The sequence below is a fragment of the Mytilus edulis genome, chromosome 8 (assembly GCF_963676685.1).
Source record: "Mytilus edulis chromosome 8, xbMytEdul2.2, whole genome shotgun sequence".
NCBI lineage: Eukaryota > Metazoa > Mollusca > Bivalvia > Mytilida > Mytilidae > Mytilus > Mytilus edulis.
The window spans coordinates 76,910,030-76,924,501 of NC_092351.1; the positions used below are offsets into that span (position 1 = coordinate 76,910,030).

The window sequence follows — 14,472 nt, forward strand, 5'->3', positions numbered from 1 at the left end:
TTATATGTAATATAAATCTTTTCTCATGTTGTGTGGTCGATTCTGTGTATATGGTTCTTGTTGTTGAGTTGATTGCATTTTGACAAGTGCAACTTCCTAATATGTAAGCAAAGTCAATTGTATATATATACATATATAATTTTGTTTTCCTTTTCAGCATAATTCTGTTTTGAATTTTTATTTTGAATTAAAAATTGTTTTCAAAACACTATAATTGTTTTAGCTTTGTATCGTTGATTCTAATATGCCAGTGTTCTTTGACCTTGGAAACAAAGCCATGTTCTAATTCCAATAAAACATAGGCTGCACGTCATTGACGTCTTAATTAAAATTGCAACGTCAGGTGAATTTTAAACAAAGATTAAAATGGACATTTCTGTTGGTGTTGCTCGCTAGTAAATTGAATAAAAACATTATAGATTCAAAGTAAGAATAAATGTGATTGGGTCTTTATTTATTGTTAAACTATTTCTATAAAGTTTTTGTTTCTAAAAATCAAAATGGCGACATTTCCAGGTGTATTATATGTCCTCTTCAAAGTACAAAAGTTCAAAATATTTCTATTATCATGCAATGCTCTAGTTCATTTTTACCTGGGTATTGAGATATTGATACAATGCTTTAACCCCGCCACATTATTTATGTATGTGCCTGTCCCAAGCTAGGAGCCTGTAATTCAGTGGTTGTCGTTTGTTTATGTGTTACATATTTGTTTTTCTTTCATTTTTTTTTATATAAATAAGGCCGTTAGTTTTCTCGTTTGAATTGTTTTACATTGTCTAATCGGGGCCTTTTATAGCTGACTATGTGGTATGGGCTTTTCTTTTTGTTGAAGGCCGTACGGTGACGGTGTTAATGTCTGTGTCATTTTGGTCTATTGTGGGCAGTTATCTCATTGGCAATCATACCCTTCTCCTTTTTATACTAACCATGTGAAATGAGCATAGATCACGGTATTATGGGATCATATCTTAAATATGAATATATAGCAAGGAAACAGGAGCTTTCCTTTTGTAAGTCTAATTGATATTGATATAAAAAAACTTTGGTTTTTAATTAATAACTCACCATGGTCATTTATATCAGTAGATTGAACATGGAATGATAACAATATCTTTGATTCTCTTCTAAATCTGACTTTAGTGTAATTAATTTATTTATTTGTTTTGCCCCCAATGCGGCATAGGTAGGTTGTACCCCTTTTCGTTCGAATTTTACTTCTTCGATTACATTTTTGCCCGTTTTCTTGAAAAATATAATAGATAGAGAGAATCTTTAAACTGTAAAAATGACCACTGTCCAGCAAGACGAGATCTGCAAGATCAGGTAGGCTCCTTATAATAGTTTTTTTTTCCTTTTAATGACGGTTTTACAATTTGTTTGCGGTTTTGGCAATAACTAATTAGGATATAGAGAAACTGTAAACAGTAGTCCAAAACGAACATATACCTAGGTGAGCAAAGAGGGACGAAAGATACCAAAGGGACAGTCAAACTCATAAATCTAAAACAAACTGACAACGCCATGGCTAAAAATAAAAAAAAAGACAAACAGAAAAACAATAGTACACACGACACAACATAGAAAACAATAGAATAAACAACACGAGCCCCACCAAAAACTAGGGGTGATCTCAGGTGCTCCGGCAACATAGACTCTTTAGAACATCTAGTTTTATTAAACAGCTGTATACTTCTGTTGCCTTTATTTAGGACTATATGAATGTAATTTGTTCCCAGCATTAGTGATAATACATGTAGTCATAAATCGATTAAGCTAAAACAAATCCGAGTCGCAAATCAAAAACGAAGAAAAAACATCAACTATAAAAATCGCTTAATATCATTAAGATTAATTACGCCAACCACACGAACAAAAAAAACAACGATCGTTTGAACATAAAACAGTTTTTGAGAATTTACAGAGACATTCTTAAGCTATAATAAGACAACTTCAAACCAGTATAATTATGTTAAATTTTTGAATAAAACAGAAGGCATTGCTAAATACTGTGTGAAACAAATTGTATATTGTCACGCATATATCCTCTCAAATTGTATCATCCATCTATACAGTTCAGTTTTTCTACATTCTACTTTCCAGTTTCAGTTTCATGCCATTCACGATTTGTAATCCCCTCATATGAGTTCTTATAATAGCATTTTTTTGTGATTTGATGAAAAACTGGATTTTCATGTATATTCGATTTCTGGGTTTTTCCAAAACCTGCATACGTCATACATTTGCTTCCTTAATCAGTTTAATACATGGTACACTTATACTCAAGAAATCTTAGAAAAAATGATAGCACATGAAAATTGTTAATCCTGCACAATAATTGAGATGAAATATAATTTGTGGTTCCATTTAACATGTTTAACTAACTTTGATTTACTGTTCTTCAAGTTATTGGACCGGGGACTCAAAAATAAGAGTCTGAACAACTAAATTAAACCGCTTATGAACCAGACTTTTTATATAGATTAGACCGTTGGTTTTCCTGTTTGAATAGTTTTACACTGTCTAGTAATTTTAGGGCCCTTTATAGCTTGTTGTTCGGTGTGAGCCAATGCTCCGTGTTGAAGGCCGTACGTTGAACTATAATGGTTTACTTTTATAATTGTTATTTGGATGGAGAGTTGTCTCATTGGCACTCACACCACATCTTCCTATATCTATTTTATAACATAATAAAAATGAATTGCACAAAGTTTTAAAATGACCCCACCCCTTTTTTCCCTGAAATCATTTTATTTACCTCTGTGTCTACGCATGCTTTTAACCTGTATTGTTGTAGCATGTACATTAGTGCATATTTGGCTTCTACCTGTGCCAGACGAATTACGCCAATACAGCTTCGAGGTACATGACCAAACGGTAAATAACAGTAAGGGTGACTCTGCTGTTTTCTGGAGTAAATCTGAAAGATAATACAAAAAGAAGATGTGGTATGATTGCCAATGAGACAACTATGCACAAGAGACCAAAATGACACAGACATTAACAAATATAGGTCACCGTACGGCCTTCAACAATGAGCAAAGCCTATACCGAATAGTCAGCAATAACAGGCCCCGATAAGTTGTTTATGGCCTACTTTAACATTAATTAACAAGCATGGTGTGATTTTGTAATCATGTGTTCAAACAAATGTGAAACGTGAAGACCTCTCAGAATACTCTCTCTGACCGAATGTGCGGAGGCTTTATAGCCAGTCAAGGTCGTTTAAAACTCACATTAGTGAATATTGTCTATTACAAAACTCCATACAGTGATCGTTTCTGTTCCGGAAAAAAATCCATTTACCAGGACCGCAGCTGGAACTACCGGTGAGTTGATCGTGAGTTTGAGCAAAAACTTACCTTTCAGGGTCAAATTTGTCAGGTTCCTCCCAGAATTCCGGATTTCTGTGAATAGCGTGTATAGGAATCATTATCTCTGCATTTTAGGGGATTTTATAACCATTTACAGTCATTTCTTTCTCAACATGTCTGCCATTTCTAAAAATAAACACAATGCATAATATATTATATTATATAATATATAATATATAATATTGCATTGAAGACCTGTTGGTGACCTTATGATGTTGTCTGCTATATGGTCGGGTTGTTGTCTCTTTGGCACATTCCCCATTTCCATTCTCAATTTTATACTAGTATTACATGTACAACTAACCCAAATGACTGTTTAATATTTAAGATGCTCTCCATTTTTGATATCGACTTTCTTCATATAAAATCGTGAATGTACCCCACTGGTAAATGTAACTTTAAAACGGGACATACATGTAAATCGTGAACAGTAAAAAGACTTGATCTGTTTTTTGTAGAATAATCATTGTGTATTAGTTTCATAATAATTGATTGAGACAAACTAAGCTAGAGAACGGAAACTATTTCTAGGATGTACGGATTGACAAGGTTTATACCTAATTGACTTGACGCACCATCCACTGCAGCAAAACATAAAATGTTTTACGTCATTGTGTTATTGTGCTATGGTCATGTTTGTATTCTTGTATTTCATTTTTGCTAGTGTAATTTGTCTATAGAGCTTTTTGTTTTTCTTTACTAAAAAAAGTTCTTGGTACTGAATATTCGACGGCTTACCTTCCTTTGTTTGCGTATGAAAATCCCCTTACGTACCATCACTCCTTGTGCGTAATGGCTCAATATTTCACATTTTTTAGGTCACAAAATTTGACCAAACTTGGCCACAATCATTATTAGGGTAGCTTGTTTAAAAAATGTGTCCGGCAATCCGGCCATCCAACAAAGATGGCCGCCATGGCTAAAAATAGAACATAGGGGGGAAATGTATATTTGGGCTTATAACTCTAAAACCAAATCATTTACAGCAAATCTGACATGAGGTAAAATTGTGAATAAGGTCAAGATCTTTTTCAGATAAATCGGATAACCAGTTGTTATGTTGCTGCCTGAGAATTTGTAATTTTAAGAAAATTTTGTCGTTTTTGGTTATTATCTTGAATATTATTATATAAAGTGATAAACTGTGAACAGCAATAATGTACAGCAAAGTAAGAGCTACAAATAAGTCAACATGACCAAAATGGTTAGTTGACCCCTTAAGGAGTTATTGCCCTTTATAGTCATATTGTTACATTTTTAGCTCACCTGGCCCAAAGGGCCAAGTGAGCTTTTCTCATCACTTGGCGTCCGGCGTCCGGCGTCCGTCGTCCGTCGTCCGTCGTCCGTCGTCGTCGTCGTCCGTCGTTAACTTTTACAAAAATCTTCTCCTCTGAAACTACTGGGCCAATTTTTACCAAACTTGGCCACAATCATTATTAGGGTATCTAGTTTAAAAATTGTGTCCGATGACCCGGCCAACCAACCAAGATGGCCGCCATGGCTAAAAATAGAACATAGGGGTAAAATGCAGTTTTTGGCTTATAACTCAAAAACCAAAGCATTTAGAGCAAATCTGACAGGGATAAAATTGTAAATCAGGTCAAGATCTATCTGCCCTGAAATTTTGAGATGAATCGGACAACCCGTTGATAGGTTGCTGCCCCTGAATTGGTAATTTTAAGGAAATTTTGCTGTTTTTGGTTATTATCTTGAATATTATCATAGATAGAGATAAACTGTACACAGCAAAAATGTTCAGAAAAGTAAGATCTACAAATAAGTCAACATGACCAAAATGGTCTGTTGACCCCTTTAGGAGTTATTGCCCTTTATAGTCAATTTTTAACCATTTTACGTAAATCTTAGTCATCTTTTACAAAAATCTTCTCATCTGAAACTACTTGGCCAAATTAAACCAAACTTGACCACAATCATCATTTGGGTATCTAGTTAAAAAATTGTGTCCGGTGACCTGGTCAACCAACCAAGATGGCCGCCATGGCTAAAAATAGAACATAGGGGTAAAATGCAGTTTTTGGCTTATCACTCAAAAACCGCAGCCTTTAGAGCAAATCTGACATGGGGTAAAATTGTTTATCAGGTCAACATCTATCTGCCCTGAAATTTTCAGATGAATCTGACAACCTGTTGTTGGGTTGCTGCCCCTGAATTGGTAATTTTAAGGAAATTTTGCTGTTTTTGGTTATTATCTTGAATATTATTATAGATAGAGATAAACTGTAAACATCAATAATGTTAAGCAAAGTAAGATTTACAAATAAGTCAACATGACGGAAATGGTCAATTGACCCCTAAGGAGTTATTGTCCTTTATAGTCAATTTTTAACAATTTTCATAAAATTTGTAAATTTTAACTAACATTTTCCACTGAAACTACTGGGCCAAGTTCATTATAGATAGAGATAATTGTAAGTAGCAAGAATGTTCAGTAAAGTAAGATGTACAAACACATCACCATCACCAAAACACAATTTTGTCATGAATCCATCTGCTTCCTTTGTTTAATATTCACATAGACCAAGGTGAGCGACACAGGCTCTTTAGAGCCTCTAGTTTTGTAAATTTTTGTTATCTTACAAAAATCTTCTCCTCTGAAATTACTAAAACAAACTTAACGAAACTTGTCCACAGTCATCATAAGGGTATCTTATTTAAAAAATGTGTCCGATGACCCTGCCTGCGAAACAAGATGGCTGACATGGCTAAAATAGAACATAGGGTAAAATGCAGTTTTTGGCTCATACCTCTGAAACCACAGCATTTATAGTATATCTGCTGTGGATAAAATTGTTCATTAAATCAAGATCTATCTGCCCTGAAATTGTCAGAACAATCGTACAACTTGTTGTTGGGTTGCTGCGTCTGAATTGGTAATTTTAAGAAAATTTTGCAGCTTTTGTTTATTATCTTGAATCTATAGATAAACTGTAAACAGCATAATGTACAGCAAAGTAAGAGCTACAAATAAGTCAACATGACCAAAGTGGTCAATTGACCCCTCAAAGAGTTATTCCCCTTTAAAGTCAATTTTTAACAGTTTTCATAAATTTTGTAAATGTTTGTTAATTGTTTACAAAATATTTTCCAGTCAATTCTGTGCCAAGTTCATTATAGATAGAGATGATTTTAAGCAGCAAGATAGTTCAGTAAAGTAAGATCTACAAACACCAACACCAAAACACAATTTTGTCATGAATCCATCTGTGTTAGTTTAATACGCACATAGACCAAGGTGAGCGACACAGGCTCTTTAGAGCCTCTAGTTTTATAACATACTTGTCTCCTGGTGCATATAGGCGCAATGTTTGACTGAATACCCGATTACGTACAATGAATCATCCTCCTGGTACTTATAGGCACAATATTCCACTGTCGACCCGAGAACGTACTATTTTTTTTGGTGAGTATAGGATCAATGATTCACTGTCAACCAGATTTTGATTCACTGTCAACCAGATTTCGTACCTTCTGTCTGATGCGTATAGGCTCTATATTGTACTGTATATCTGGTTACATATCCTTTTCCTGGTCACGTCTATATAGGCGCAATGTTTAAATAGTACGTATAGGCGGAATGTGTCACTGTAAGCCCCCTTACGTACCCTCCTCCTTGGGCGTATAGACGCAATGTTTAAATGTCTACCCGATTACGTACCTTGACTCTGGTGCGTATAGGCGCAAAATTTCACTGTCTACCTGATAACGTACCTTTCTCCTGGTGCGTATAGGCGCAAAGTTTCACTGTCTACCCGATTACGTACCTCCCCCTGGTTCGTATAGGCGCAAAGTTTCGCTGTCTACCCGATTACGTACTTTCCTCCTGGTGCGTATAGGCGCAAAGTTTCGCTGTCTATCCGATTACGTACCTTTCTCCTTGTGCGTATAGGCGCAAAGTTTTACTGTCTACCCGATTACGTACCTTCCCCCTGGTGTGTATAGGCGCAAAATTTTACCGTTTACCCGATTACGTACCTTTCTCCTTGTGCGTTTATGCGCAAAGTGTTGCTGTGTACCCGATTACGTACCTTCCCTTGTGTGCTTATGGGCGCAAAGTTTCACTGTCTACCCGATTACGTACCTTTCTCCTTGTGCGTATAGGCGTAAAGTTTCACTGTCTACCCGATTACGTACCTTTCTCCTTGTGCGTATAGGCGCAAAGTTTCGCTGTCTACCCGATTACGTACCTTCCTCCTGGGGCGTATAGACGCAGTGTTCCACTAAATACCCGATCCAGGTAGTCCATCTTCTGGATATTGTCATAATTTGGACAATCCTGGAAAATAGCATATTGGTATTTTGTAACAATTAACCTTTTTTCCATTAAATACATGTATCATTCGGTTTATTCAAGAACCTTTAACTCATTTGTTTATCTTTCCTTCTTCTCACATTTAATTAGAGTCAGATGCTTATATATTATTGCAAACGTTGAATTAATATTCTGTTTAATGTGTCGTTAGGTTTTTTGCTCGAAGATTTATATTCGGTTTATTCATTAAAAATATATTTTGATTATCATTGGAATAAAAAAAAAACTTCCAATGTTAGAAAAAAAAATGTAAACAAATTCATCTTTAGTCCAAGCAAACTATACAAACTGTCATAACAAAAAATAAATAAAAGTTTAGATGCTATTACTTTTCCTAACACGGAGTCTATTTCTTTAATTAGTTTATCTTGGCAATCCGGGTTGGTTGCTAGGCAATATGAAACAAATGTTAGTGCGGAGGCAGTAGTATCGTATCCGACTAACAAAAACAAAATGGCGTTCCCAGTAACTTCATCCAATGTTAATCCTACAATTAGAAAACATGACTTAATATAGTTATTGCATATTGAGTAGTACTTATATGAAATCCACTTTTTAGAGCAACATTGACTCAAATATTTGGGGAATTTCAATTGACCAATATGGATATATGTTAAATCGATGTTGGATAAACAATAATTGCAGCAAATTTTACCCCCACCCCCAAATTATTTGATTGAAGATCTTTTGATGTCGTCCCTTAGAGTAAGGACTTCATACATAGTAAGAAGTAAGAAACGAACATTTCTTGCAAAGCAATTATGTGTAATAAGCTGACGGTTAAAATTTTAGGACTTTTAAAAGTTATCAAATGTTAAACAAAATTCAACGATTCTATATATTCAGTTTTCTTAATAAATTATTCGAATGCACCTTTTCTGATACATTTAAAATTACGCCAACAAACAAATTTACAAACAAACAAACAATAAAACTTGGCCCTTTATAGCTTGCTGTTCGATGTGAGTCAAATCTCCGTGTTGAAGGCCGTACCTTGAACTATAATGGTTTACTTTTATAAATTGTTACTTGGATGGAGAGTTGTCTCATTGGTACTCATATCCTATCTTACTATATCTATTTGATACAAAATAGAAAACTTTATATATTTCAAATTAATTGTGTATCGTAGATGTATTAAACATACCTCTTTTCTTCCATTTCTCTAGATCCTTTTCATACTGGTGTACAGCCTCGTCATCATTCACATCTTTGTCGTTATGCGCATACAGCATCATCTGCAGCAGATCTGTTGGTTTCTGAAACCATGGAGACACAAGCATTATGATTTATGCATTGTTTCGTTAAAATATAAAGTTCCGACTTGGCGAAAATTCAGATATTAAATACATTGAAATACTGGTGTCAAAATTGAAAAAAAAATGTTTTTAGTTTAAAAGTGAAAAACTACCACAAAAATTATGAAAAGTTTGAAAATTTAACGTTTAACTTCCCTTTTTCTATTCAAAACAGGAGCACATGCATAGAAAGATAATTTGGAACTCATATACATGTAACAATGGTTTGCTTTCCTACCATGAGCTTAATCTTTTAGAAAATATTGACAACTTCAGGACAAAATGGGGTATTTGATTGTAATGTGCTGATGTGTAATGTTTTTATTTTCGATTGTTTAATGCCAGCATTAAAATTAACAAAAAAAACTCCAAACCTGGTCCGTTTCATTCCGCATACCAATAGCTGTTTTAACAACAGATTTAAAAAAGTCCATTATAGTTCAGTTATTATTCGGTGATATGTTAAACCAGTTAAAGATGATGTCAAGACTTGGAAATGCCACTACAAAAGATAATTAGAGTTGGCATAAGATACTATATGTAATAAATGGTAATTTTATACTTAAATCAATGTACATGGATTTTTTTTTATAATGCAGACATTCACATAGTTTGTTTTACTCAAAATATCCGCCTTTATTTAATCAAGTAAGTTATAATTAGCCGGGAGTCTCAAAAGGTTATTACTAGTAATTAGAAACTACCCTGAACATAGCTTCTCAAGTTGCACATGGTTTGTAATTACACGAGCAAACCATGATCTACATAACTTTCAACAGCACCTGAGATAATACCCCCGCTTTTTGGTGGAGTTCGTATTGCTTAGTCTTTTTTTTCAATGCTGTGTTTTGTGAAATGTTGTTTGTCTAATCGTTGTTTTTCGTTTTTTTTTCATGTCATTGTCAGTTCTTTTCAACTTATTAATTTGAATATCCCTTTGGTATCTTTCACCGATCTTTTATTCATCTTATTTTATTTATTTTATTAATATTTAACTTACTTATCAAGATAATCAACCTTGAAAATTTTAAATCGAACAGCATTTTTGCATATTTGGTAAATTTGTTCTCTGGATTTTTCTGTGAATCAACGTCAAGACCAAATCCAGCTGAGGCTATGATATCCATAGTATACGCTCCAAAAACCCTGAAAGGTGAAAACGAGGTTTTGTTTAAAATAGCTTTTCATTTTAGGCTGATAAACTATTGTGCTTAATTAAAACCTCGATCTATCAATATACTTGATAATCAAAACAAAGTTTGTTACAGCAACTGCTTTAGTCTGACAAACGCCATCATCAATTTTTGATCCTTATTGCATGTCTGTATTATAGATGATTCAATTCAATCCTGTTTTTCATATTTTTAGCCATTTTTCTCTAAACTTGATATTGTAGAATCCCTTTATTATCTGTTGTTTACAATTTATAGCCATCTTTCTCTTTTTATATGTTCTTTAATTTGCACGTGTGCCTATTCTGTAAACCCTTTCCAGACCCTCAAAGTAGTATTCATGTTGTCGTATCGATGGTAGTTTAAACAAAGTATATAATTGTCGTCAAGTTTTTTCATTGTAACATTACCATTGTGCTGTTCTTCATTACAAAAATAAAACAGTATACGTTCCTTACTGTTTGAATTCTATTGGTTCTCCAGCTTCAGCTTTCGGCTTCAGGTTATCCACTCATTGTTTATATGAACGTTTAAAGATAGAGTTCATCTTAAAATACAATGTCTTATTTGAGTAAACTTATAGTTATGGAAAATCAAGTTAAACACAGAGGATATGCTATGGTAAATTGAAGACGGCTAAAGTCCCTGTTAAGTTGTCCTAGTTGCGAATACATATTGGATTTAGTTACACAGTCATAATGTATTCCTGCTCGGAGATTACTATTGTGTCAAGAGGGTGTATGTTTAGCTGCAATAAATGTGAACATACGTGATATGGACACATTTTTATAATAATAAACACTACGTTTATCGGCCAAAAAGCAATAAGCAATTACAGAAACAACAATCGTACTTCTATATATATAAAAAAAATGAGATGTAGTACAAACGAGAAAACCAACGGCCAAATACGTGGTATGGAGAAATGTTTATAGTTTTACATTCATAATGTATTCATGCTCTGAGGTAACTATTGTGCTGATAGGCCAGGTGTCTGTTTGGCTACAACGGACGTAAAAATACGTGGAAGAACACGTGTTTATAGTTACATTATCGTAATGTATTCCTGTTCGGAGGTAACTTTGTGCTGAGAAGGTGTTGGTCTGTCTTACTGCAACGGACGTGAACATACATTTACAAGTTATGGACAAATGTATATAGTTATATAGTCGTAATGTATTCTTCCCCAGAGGAAACTATTGTGCTGAAAGGGTCATGTTTGGCTACAATGGACGTGAACATAAACAGGATATGTAAAACTGTAAAAAATTATGACAAATACGTCGATCATTAGAAAAACAGAAATACGCAATTACAAAAACAACAATAAGTAATACATACGTAAAAAAAAAGATGAGGTGTGATTGACAATGAAAAAAATCTTCACAAAAAACTAAATGACACAGAAATAAACAACAATGAGCAAAGTCCATACCGCATAGTTAGCAATAAAAGGCATCAACATGACAAATGTAATTCAAACGAGAAAATTAACGGCCAAATTTATATACAAAAAATGAAATGAAAAACAAATAATTAAAATATGTATGTACTTACCGCTCTAATCTTGCCCGAGGAGAACGTTGGAAGTAATGTATTCCTAATAAACCTCCAATGATCGTCTCGTAGATGTATCAATGAGTGTTTCAGGTCATTTCTCGACGGTAGAACATTCTGTAAGAAGATAGTTTTAACGAGGGAATTTAACAACTTAAGGGTCTGATAGGGGGTCCTTTCTTTCTGTATTTTTTAATTTTATGGTCCATTTTTTTCTTTTCCTAAACCTTTTTAACTAATATTCTGTTTTCTTTATATATAAGTACCTAATTATTTTCTTTTCTTTATTTTTATGGTCCAGTTTCTTTAAAAAAAATGTGCCTATCATTCTCTATTCTGTTACCCACCATCCACATCCTCATAAAAGAGCCAACAGAATTCAAGAAGTACTACAGAGAGTTCTCAAAAACTATTGTTATAGAGAAAACTAATGGTATAGCAACTAAGATCAACTAAGAATTGTCAACTCTATTGAATATGAAAAAGGAAATTCCCAACCTTACATGTAACTAAATAAAATTGAGAATGCAAATGGGGAATGTGTCAAAGCGAACAACAACCCGACCATAGATCATACAAAAGCCGAAGTCAACCAATGGGTCTTCAATGCAGCGAGAAACTCCCGCACCCAGAAGCGTCCTTCAGCTGGCCCTTAAACAAATATGTATACTAGTTCAGTGATAATGGACGTCATACTAAACTCCGAAATATTTACAAGAAACTAAAATTAAAAATGATACAAGACTAACAAAGGACAGAGGCTCCTGACTTGGGACAGGCGCAAATGCAACATATGCACCAATCAAATTGTAGGTATAATGTCAGTTCAATCTCCAAGTAAGGAACACAAGCAGAAGAAATCGTCAATCGTACGTCAATCTTTTTATTTTTAACCAGATTATTGATTTCAAATAGTATTTTCAAACGCGCTGTAATTTACCAAAAATTATCCTTTCATACTTACACGTCTGTTAGGACAATTAGAGAAATCTTTGACCATAACTTCTTTTATTGTTTCCGGGTCAGAGATCACTAGAGTTGGCACCAGACCTTGATATATCCTGAATAAATAAAAAAAATGTCGGTACAGATCGAACAAGCACGTCATGTTGATGCATGCGGTAAGAACTTCTATAAAGATTTTACACTTATCAAGTTTGTATAACATGTAGAAATCCAAAGTCGATTTCCTTCTACGTAAAGATATAAATACATTATTTCAAACAAGAAAACCTGTTAACCATAAGAATTCACATCGAGTAGCTCTCTCTTAGGCCACATTGTGTTATAACTTTGATATAATGAATCAGCCAGTGGCGCCGCGGATCAAAAAAAAATATAGAGAGGGGGCGCTGACTGGCCTAAAGAGGGCCATATAAATCCCGATAATTTTTTTCCACAAAAAGGGGACCAGACCCCTCAGACCCTCCCCCTGAATTCATCTAAGTCAGTGACAGAAAGTGTGATAGCCTTTAAGATGATGGTGATAACTTAAATTTAAACAAAGACAAATCACTATGATAATTACTTATTATTGGATTTGAACTGGCTGTCAGCAACTGCGAGTACTTTTAGATCTGTTCTTTGTGTTTTTGTTATTGAATTGGATGTAAACAAATGTTTTTCTGCTTTCTTTCAGTCTGATGAGTTGAGCCATTTTCAACGGATTTTTATAGTTTGTTCTTTTGCTGTGCTATAAAACCACTGTCCGAGATTAGGGGGAATGTTGAACGTTCACATACACATTTAACCCCGCCACATTATGTGTGTGCCTGCCCTAAGTCATTACCCTATAGTTCATGGTTTGCTGTTGGTTCTTCTCTCGTATCCGTTTTTCGTAAATTGCTTTGTTATTATTAATTTGGCCGTTAGTTTTCTCAAATGAATTGTATCATAGTTGTCATGTCGCGGCCTTTCATATTAGACTATATTTTTTTCTCATTCTTTAAGGTCATACAGTTACCCACAATAACTAACATTCACTTCATTTGAACTTTTGTGGATATTTGTCTCATTGGCAATCATACCGGAACTACAACTCCTTATTTTTATATATGGTATCAGTGAGATATAAATCTAATTTACCCAAAACATCTGCCGTACTTCTTCACTAGGTCAAGGTCGGTTTGTATCATTCCCTTAAACAAAATATTTAATTTTAAACTAATCGTCCTCTGATTGGCTGAAAGTTTTTTGTAGCTCATATACATAGTTTTGTCATGGTTTACTCCTTTAAAAGGGAATTTATAATTAAATTATAAGGAATATACTGTTTTATTTTTTCTGTTTATTTGAAGTAACCTCATAGATGTTGTGAACACTTTCAAATAACCTGTACACATATTATTCAGTGTTCACTTCATTTTATAGGCTATTTCTTCATATTTTTTTAGATAGAAAAGCGTGACAGTCATTCATTTACACTAATAATTCAATTCCTCTTCGTTTCCAGTTTTCTTCCATTGTACATCAGCGGAAGATGACGAATTAATTATTCGAGTTATCCTTTTTAAGTTAGTTCAAAAAAATATTAGGTACGAGTTAATTTAAACACGGAAAAGACAAACAAGAAAATGATGATACATAAACAATTAATGTAATTGAAAATGTCTTGTATAACAGTGACCAGTAAATGCACAAGTTTTCCAATCTTAATCTCTAATGAAATTATTTCTTTCTTATAGTTAAAAAAAGTACTTTTGAATTAGTTGAACATATGTACTAACCCTGCATACTAGTAT

At 33.9% G+C, this 14,472-nt stretch overlaps 1 pseudogene; it reads right to left on the reverse strand.

Moving 5' to 3' along the window:
- On the reverse strand, nucleotides 1–13,941 carry LOC139484363 (cytochrome P450 3A14-like; annotated as a pseudogene).
- Between the last annotated feature and the right edge of the window lie 531 nt (nucleotides 13,942–14,472).